The sequence below is a fragment of the Drosophila subobscura genome, chromosome A (genome assembly GCF_008121235.1).
Source record: "Drosophila subobscura isolate 14011-0131.10 chromosome A, UCBerk_Dsub_1.0, whole genome shotgun sequence".
NCBI lineage: Eukaryota > Metazoa > Arthropoda > Insecta > Diptera > Drosophilidae > Drosophila > Drosophila subobscura.
The window spans coordinates 2900605-2909859 of record NC_048530.1 but is presented as its reverse complement, the minus strand read 5'-3'; positions in this window follow the sequence as shown (position 1 = coordinate 2909859).

Below are 9255 nucleotides of genomic sequence, written 5' to 3'. Positions count from 1 at the left end.
CGCTCTGTTTGCCAAGAGGGGGTGGCTTTTTGGTAGGGATTTTTGGGCTGCGGTAAGCGCGTATCACTTGCGCGTGCCACAGGGGCATGCCAGAGTCACACTCTACTCTTCGTACAGTGGCGGGCACAAAAAGAGACCACAAGTGTCAAAAAAGGCCATGTCCATATCCACTTCAAAGGTGTTTCCGAATTGTGTTGATTCGTAGACACTTTTTATTTTGTACTTGTTTATTGTTTAGACATTTTGGTATTTCATAGAATCTACGTTACCGCGTAGGACTGAAAACGGTAATGAGGTTTGGAAACCTCCTGCTACCCAGAGATCGGCAGATCGACCAAGAATATATTTCAAATTAGAGGTAGACAACTGGAATTTCTCTAATGTAAATACATTGAAAACTATGGGAGGTTTCGATATTCGATCGGTGGATTCTACGCGCACTATTCGAAGATTTCAGCGTACGAAAATCAATGGAAAGGGAGTGGAATGGGTGGGGATCATGTGAATGCGAAGGATAGTGTGATTGGCAATTGGTTATGATTGATGGCAGATGTACATACTATTGAAAAGCCCGACAGTGTTCCGTCTGTTTGCTGGTTGTTGCGTGCGCATCCCTCGCTCTTTTCTCTTTTTCTTTCTTCGCGCAGAGCTGCGCAAAGTTTTTCCAAGTGCGAGTGCGCTCAGAAGCATGCTACAAGCTTGTGCCCCACACACACACACACACACACACACTCACACACTCAAACACACTGCGTGAAGGCAACTATAACGTCTGTATGTATCTACTAATCTACCGGAGAAAAGGAATGGCTCGTGGCTAGGGGTCACGTCACACTCAAACTCGGCGCTTGCGCATATGGCAACACTGTCAGCAAAGAGAGCTTTATTCGGTGCACTTGGCAATGCTGTGCGACCTGTGTCTTTTCTGCTCTGATCTATTTATAACGAGCACACGCACACACGCACAGGAAGAGAGAACATTTGAAATACTTAGAAAAGTTGTGTTTTTTTTTTTTGCTTTCGGGTGGAATTACATTTTCCGTATCTATGTATCTGCGTGCCTGACGATAGTGGGTGCATGCGCCCACCGCCTAGAAAAATGAGTGCTCCCTCCAAGATATGCATGTATGGGGATGTGCATATGGGGCACAGCAAACTCCCACTGCGTCAGCGCGCTCACTCGCCCACAAGCACAGGCACAACCACCCATACAGAAGAAGTAGCAACAGCTTTGGCGCATGCTGGAGGTGGCACGGTGGCACAGTGGGAGCAATTGTTTAGGGATTGCTGTCAACACAGCTATCACTCTTCGAAATCTCTGGCATGTTTCACAGAGAATCCAATTTGCGAGTAGTTTACTTGTTTATTTTTAATACTCAACGACTGTCGAGTTTCGAGCGAATATAAAGACCTTTGGGTTCTCTCGACTCCCTAGAGTCTGATCAGAGGGGTGGGTAAGAGTAGGCGAAAACTAATTATTTGCCAATGCAATTTGTGTGCAGGGAATGCAGCTTTGGCGGCTATTGTCCCAACAGAATGAAAATTATAAGGGGTCGCGGTAGTCTCTCTTGCAACCAATTCCTTCGGAATCGATCCTTTTCCGAGTCCCAGCCTGACAGGAATACCACAACACATGGATTCCCTTCCGAGAGGTTACACTGTATTTACATGCACACAATCGACAGTGCGCTCTCCGCTCTGTACGCAAATAACTAATCGATAGCTATTCCGTGTTCTATCTCTTACTAGTGCGCCGAGTGCTCTCTTGCTCTCGCTCTCCCTCTCTCTTCACTCACCCACTCTTTCTGGCACACTGCTGCATGTGAATGTTCTGTGTCTACACATGTACAATGTACATATGTGCATGTGTGTATCTTGACGCAAATGTCTACAAAAACAATGCAAGATAAAAACAAAGTGTGGAAGGTGGTGCGATGGGAGGGAGAAAGGGAGGGGTATAAGTAGAAAGAACAGTGAAAAAGTACGTTACGCATGCGGCGGCGGCAGCGGTGCTGGCGGGCCGCGGCGACGGCGCACACGGGGCAATGGGCAATGGGCAAACGCATATGCCCCCCATGTGAATGATATGAATATATACTCTTATGTACATGGTTACATATATTTATATGTATTCTGTAAGGAGTATTCATGTGTACGGGGAAAAGCAGTAAGGAGGAAAATGTAACGGTTAAATGACTCACAGATACAACCCCACACGCACACATGCCCAAACACAGGCACATACACAGAGATACAACCTTGCGACGAGGTTGCCATGTGCCAGTCGCTTGTTTTCCAATTGGAACTGTACTTGTTTCGTTTCGTATTTTTCGACTATGAAATTTTCGTACAACCCACCCCCTGAAAGCAGCGGCTGGTGCTGCTGCTGCTGCGCTGCCACTGCGATGCTGACGGCACAGTAGCGTCCATCTCAATCAGCCTTCTGTGCGAAAATCTCTGACGGCTGCTGCTGCTGCTATGGCAAAGTGTATGTGTATCCATCCTTATGTGCCCTATAGGAGGGGGTGGGTATGTAGGAAATGCAACCCCTGTACACAAAAGATACACACACAAAGGCACATCCACAGATTTTCCTTCTCAATGCAAATTGGAGCTCTGTTTCAGGCAGATTGGAACGATAAGTGGGGTTTTGGAAAAACGTTACGCATACGCTATGTGTGCCGCCCCCACTGCCCCCTCAAAGAGTACACATTTCCTACCCCCGCTGCCAACATCACTCCGCTCCGACCGACCACCACTGACACGAAAAATGAGAACAGTTTTGCTGCTGCTGTTCGGCGCATGTTTTAATTACGGACACTCGCAGTCGACGTTCGGTTCAAGGCGCCGCTGTAACAGTACACACACAAAATAAGGGTCTCTTTCTGGATTATCTAATACACACACACACACACACACACACACGCTCGCATGCACCTAACGAGGGGATACAGCACAGGGCACATGAATACGAACATGCAAATGCATTACATATTGGGTTTTAAATAGCCAACCAGAGAGATAGAGAGAATGAAAGAGAGTGTGAAAAAATAACAGTTTTCTGCCCTGTTTTTTGTTTGTGTGTGTTTTAGAACTGTTTACCGTTCACCCCGTCCCTCTTCTTCTTATCGACGACGTCGTCGTTGTTGTTGTTCAATCCTCAGAGATGGAAAAATTGGATTTTGCGTGAAAAACTTATTGCTTACTGCGACTGTCTGCACCGACACTTTTCCGCTGAGCTGCGCGCTGAACAGAAAAGAACAGAACACACAACACCAACACACACGTACGGTCTGCCTTGCGCGAAAACCGAATATAGTGGAAAATCGAAAATTCTTCACGTCTGCGTCGCGCTCACACACACATACTATTGTACAGGCATATAGGTGGAATCGGCAGGAGTGGAGTGGAATGGAACGGAGGGTATGTTCAGGATATACGCACCTGCGTGTGTCTAACTGATGAGGATGTTGCCTCCTCCTTCCCGGCCTTGGCACTGCTGCTGCTCAACGGTATTCTCCTGTAGGAACAGTTACACTCTCGTACAATCACGCACACATCTATACATAGAAATACACACGCGCCGCCGCCGCCAAAACGCTGCTACTGCCGCTGCGACGTTGTTGTGTTTGCTTTGCCCCTGCGTCGTCGCTCGCGTTTTTTGGACCCTGCGTTTATTTATTATCACACTGCACATGCGAATATTCGCTGCATTTTACATTTGCGCACTGCCACGCTTGCCACAATGCCACTTGCGTTTTATTGTTGTTGCGCCCCAGCTTGCGTTTTGTTGTTGTTGGGCCTCAGCTTGCAGCACAGTGTGACCGCGGACTTAACGATAACATATACCGCCCATCCCTCATAGATATACCGACTTATACCGTCTGGCTTGCAAAATATACCGCAAATATACGGTACGAACTTGAGTAATTATCCCCGCTACATTTAAATAACTTATCGATATACATTTTTTATTGATAAATATTCCTAGGCGATAGTTTCTTGACCTGGCGAACACATTAGTGCAGTTCTTTTTCGTTGGATATATCCTCCACAGAAGCACTTTTATGTACTTTAAACGTATCAACACCATTTTGGTGTAGTTTCATTCGGCAAGATTTCATAATCTTTTTTTTTTCAACCAGGGTAGTTGCATTACAGCAAACGGGTATTTTTGTGCGATAGGTGGCAACCTATCGGCTTTTTATTTGGAGAGAATGTGTACAGCCGAGAGCGTTGTTTATTTGGAAGCAAACAAATTCCAAAAAAAATGTTTCGATTATAGATGGATTACAACTTTTTCGAAACATCTAAAAACCAGCGTGATAGCTCAGCGTGATCAGAGGTACAAACATCGATAGCGCTGGTGGTGGTCACCAAACGACCTCATCTTTCGATATATCTGGGACAACTACACCTTCGGCGTGCCGTTTAGTGAACGGAATTACAAATTCAGTTGTTAAAACACAATTTAAAGAAATTAATAAATAATAAATGAAAGATTCAACCATTTTTTAGCTAAACAAATGCGTTCGACAATCGCAAGACACGTCTGCGATAGATGTTATCCTCATCGATTGTTGGCCGCATCCATCCCTGTTGCGCGCACAATTCAAATTTGAAATTGTTTGCGAAATGTATTTAATTACGTTTTGGATATCATATGAACCATTTTGCTATTGATTTCAGTTGAGCTGCAAACACACGTAAGCCCTTCACAAGGCAGCTAGCAATATTGGAAAGAAGTCAGCTAGACCAGCCATATGAGAGACTCACATACAATTTGGTTCACTCTTGTATCGGGGGATTCACAGAACTTTATCACCAAAAACAACAACAACAGGAAAAACATAAAAAAAACAACACGAGTTCAACTTTAGATTAATTGACTTGAGTAATTTTTGATTTGAAGGCGACCGAGCGAAGGCGACGACTAAGTGCGACTGACTGTTGTCCGTTTGGCAGCCGCCTTTTAAGGCCCTGCGCGGTTCAGAGGCGCGTCATGCACACAAACCCACACCCACACCCATGCCGCATGCCTCAGCACACATTAGGATATGCATGTCCGATAAACGCTATTCTCCGAACGGACTTCACTGATTGCCCGCATGCAAAAAAATAAAATATAATAAAATAAAATAAGAAGAAGTAATGAGAACGAGAAAGAAAATGAAAACAATAAGAAAACTACTCGATACAAAAGAGCAGCGACGGAACACAGCTTGTGATTTTCTTATCGCACGGAACTCCCCCACATTGGTCAGGGAATGACCAGACTAGTACGGGTCTCTGGACTTGGGTCTCTCGGCTCCGCAAGTCGTCTGTTCTGCCATTCTGTTACTTATCGTGGTCTTCGGCCGCCGCTTATCACCGGAACTGAGAGATGGTGCTGCTCCCGCCGCCGCCGCCGCTGCCGCTTATCGTCCACGGCTTGGGCCCTACTCGAAATCTTTTGCTTGCCATGTGGCCGCTCTCGGTTCGGCGTAATCCCATCACCAGATGTGCGCTCGTCTTGTGGCTGGCAATGATCTTGAATATTTGCTGAACTTTGCTCGCAAAACAGTCGCAGGGCAGTCGAAGTGGGTCAACCGGGCCCTGCCTGATCATGGCTACGCTCCACTCCAGACAATCCCTAGTCACAGTCAGGCCTTCTTTTGGTACACACACACACTCCGGGGGATCCAGAATGGAGCTGTTCGCCGCTGAGCACACGCCAATGTTCAAGGTCTGAGCCACCCCCCACTGGGTCGCCTGTGTTGGAAGGGCTCAAGGTCACTCACGTGTTGTGCACGTACGGCTTTTATGGATGAATTGGTACACATACATACGTATTCTATATGTACACTACATAAACTCACATACATGTGTACATAGGTATGTATGTCCGTATGCATTTACAATGTGAACATCCTGTCCTAGCCGATTTCCGTTGTGGCTGCGTAACCGCGCAGAAATTTCTTAGAGCTTCGCTTGGGTTTGTCTTTTGTTGTTGGATTTCCAATTGGATGTATCCAATTTAATTTCCATTTTAATTCCCATTTCCACTTTCATTTCCGTAGAGCGGCAGAGAACGCGAAACTTCCCATGGATTGTGCGCCTGCATTTTTATTTGAGTTGTGGCGTCGGCCCGTGTTTTTGACGGCTGTTACGGTTACTGTTTGTGGCGCGCCAGCGTTGCACGTTGAAATGCCCGTGTGGCACTGTGACAATGTGGCACTGGCAGGCAGGCAGACAGGCAGCTCTGCTGTCAACTGCCGGCGACCCAACGACGGAGCCACCAATCGGCCCACCAGCCCACCAACCCACCAACATTGAGCAGGACTCCGCCACAGCCAAAGCCATGGGGCACATGGCAGGTCACAGCAGTCGATGCCGTAGTATTTGACGTGTACGAGTCAGTAGTACTACGATTCGCACACACAGCTACAGTTGCACGGGGCAGGCAGGCACGGATGGCCGGAGGCACGTGTACGTACACACCGACAAACGGACACACCAGCATGCTAGTGCCCATACGCAACGTGACCCCATCTGCGCCTGCGTCTGTTTTGATATGAAAAGACATTGTCCTCTTTGGCCTCGCTTCATTTTTCTCGTGCTGCAAACAGTTGAGCTACGTGGCAACAAAAATCAAGAGTACATGCACTGGAAGATCAGACATGTGCAGGCAGTGCTTTCGGCTCTAGAATTTATCTGGTGATTTCTTGACTTTTCACTAATTTATCATCAGCATGATTCGTGATTGCTTTCCTTACACAAACCTACAAAAGGTAACTCCACTCCATTCATTCGTACTTCCCACACGTTGATGATTTTGCAATTTTCCCATCAATTGAAAGTACCCTCCTAAAGGCTTTTGCCACCACATTCCTGTTTATTAATTTTTATTCTTCTGTTAAATAATCTCTCCAATCTTTTCTTTGACCACTTTGATCGATTTGTAATGCAGAGTATTTCCAGGGTCCTTCTTGCTGGATGGTCGTTGGCGTAACCTTCGGCTCGTGCGTCCTCCTTCGCCTCCTGCACGTTTTCCGCACATTTGTTTGGCCTTGGACTCTGGTTTGTTATTGCCGCTGTCACACACACAGACACACATACTGGCACACACACTCTAGCACTATTGCCTGGTTTACCGTTATGTTTGGCAGACACTATCGATTATTCATAGCGATTTGCCACACCTACAGCCTCGAATTCTCGAAGGCTCGTCCCCTGATGCTCCTAGATGCTGCACTCAAATCATCTTGTCTAACGGTTCTGGCTAAGCTTAAAGCTTAAAGCTTACAGCTAAAAGCTGAAAGCACAGGAGAAAAGCTAGAGGTAAATGGAAAATCTGGAAAAAGAGCTTTCCTGCAAGCATCGAAAGCCGGAAAAGGAAAAGGCAAAGGAAAGCGATAATTTAAGCACAAAAAAATGTCATCTCCCGTTGCGTTTATTTGCGGCTCGTCTCTCCGTTTATTAATTACATTTATATTTAATTTTTATTCATATTGTATATGCTGTATGTATGTATATGGTTAATGCATATGTATTGCCGTTGGCATATGTATATATGTATATAATATATTTAGATTATAGATATCCAGCTGCAGGTTCTGGTCAAAATGGGAACGCGTCTAGGAACCAAACAAATCCAACAGCTCACCACGCACAAACTCGTTTCGTGATGCCGATAGAAAGTCAAGGCGAAAGTTCTGAGCCATCATCATCCATACGAGTATTCAAGAATGTATGAATTCATATTTTATGTGTATAGAGTTTGTCCCCGAAATGTGCTAGGACGAAAATTAGGGACCAGGACCGAGCCTTAGGGCTGGGAGAAAGTGTGAATAATGGGAACATCAACTGCCCAGACACAACCTTAAGCTCTTTGACGGCAAGGCAAGAAGTTCTTTGGGATAAATTCCGCACGTTCCGTTTGGTCTCTGGTCACTGTCGCTCCTGTTCCACCGCTTCCATTTGGGGGCTCTGCTAACATTTTAGTCAATTCTACGTGGCTTTGCTTTCACTTAGTTTTAACGCACGCACTGCATCCGCGTCCGATATCTCCTTCCAGCTTCTGTCCGCGGTGCGCACTGCCCCCCCAACTAAATCGATCGTATTAACCGATACCATAATATTAATAGATCATACATTTTGCCTGCTACTCAAGTACATAATTCACAAATAAAGGGGTTCGTCGGATTCGGTTTGCTGGCATTCAAATATTAATTGCTTATACACTTGCAAAGAACTTTTGAATCTGAAATGTTGTAGCTATTGGATGGGAGATATGACAATGGAGCAAGATTTTTGGTTCAATTGAAAGGTTATCATCTGCATCTTGTGCGATCTGTGCAGGCGGAATATTTCTGATGGGCTTTGCAAGTGTATAACCAGCTTCGGCATGCCATGGACTTTGGAAACATCCGCTTACCTACAACCCGAATGCACCCGAATGATATACATATGTAAGTACATATGGGATGCTCTTTCTACATTGATATTGTACGATTTGTTAGAGTTACAAAAAATTACATAAATTCTTTAAGGTTTGCATTTCGCTAAGCAACACACATCGATATCGATATCAATATAAGTTTAAGTTTAAGTTTTAGTTTAAGTTTTACTCTTTTAGGTATGTCAGTAAGGTTTCGTTTTTGTTTTGTTTGTTTCTTTGTATGGGTTTAGTATGTATGTACTAACATTTAGGTATTTGTTCTATTCTCTCATAATATAAATATAACTCTTTCTGTATTTGTGGTATTTTTCCCAATACTTTGGGTCGCTTGACTCTCGTTTGAAATATGATAAATGTATGTATGTGTGTGTGTGTGATGGTGTTGGTACTTTGATGTATGTATGTATGTATAAATGTATGTAATTTATAGCTTCGTTTCACTTTGGCCCGTCCGCTCGTTCGCACATTCTGAACCATTCTTAACTTGCTTCGACTAATATATTATCTGACATCCTTTAACATCTCCATATACATATGTATCTATATATATCTATAGATAGATCTCTCTCTATTCATTAATCATTATTCATTATTCAGTTGTATTTGCTTTTGGTGTCTTTGGTGTTTTCATTGCGTTTTCAATCTTAACCTTTGTTTTCTTAATACTCCATGCTACTCCCATCATCCTTCATCCGTCCTTCAATTCGACTCCTACTTGTGGCACTATCCATGCGCTCGCCAGGCTCGCACACAATTAGCCAACACTACTAGCTACTAGCTCTAACGGTAAACAACAACAAAAATTACTACTCACA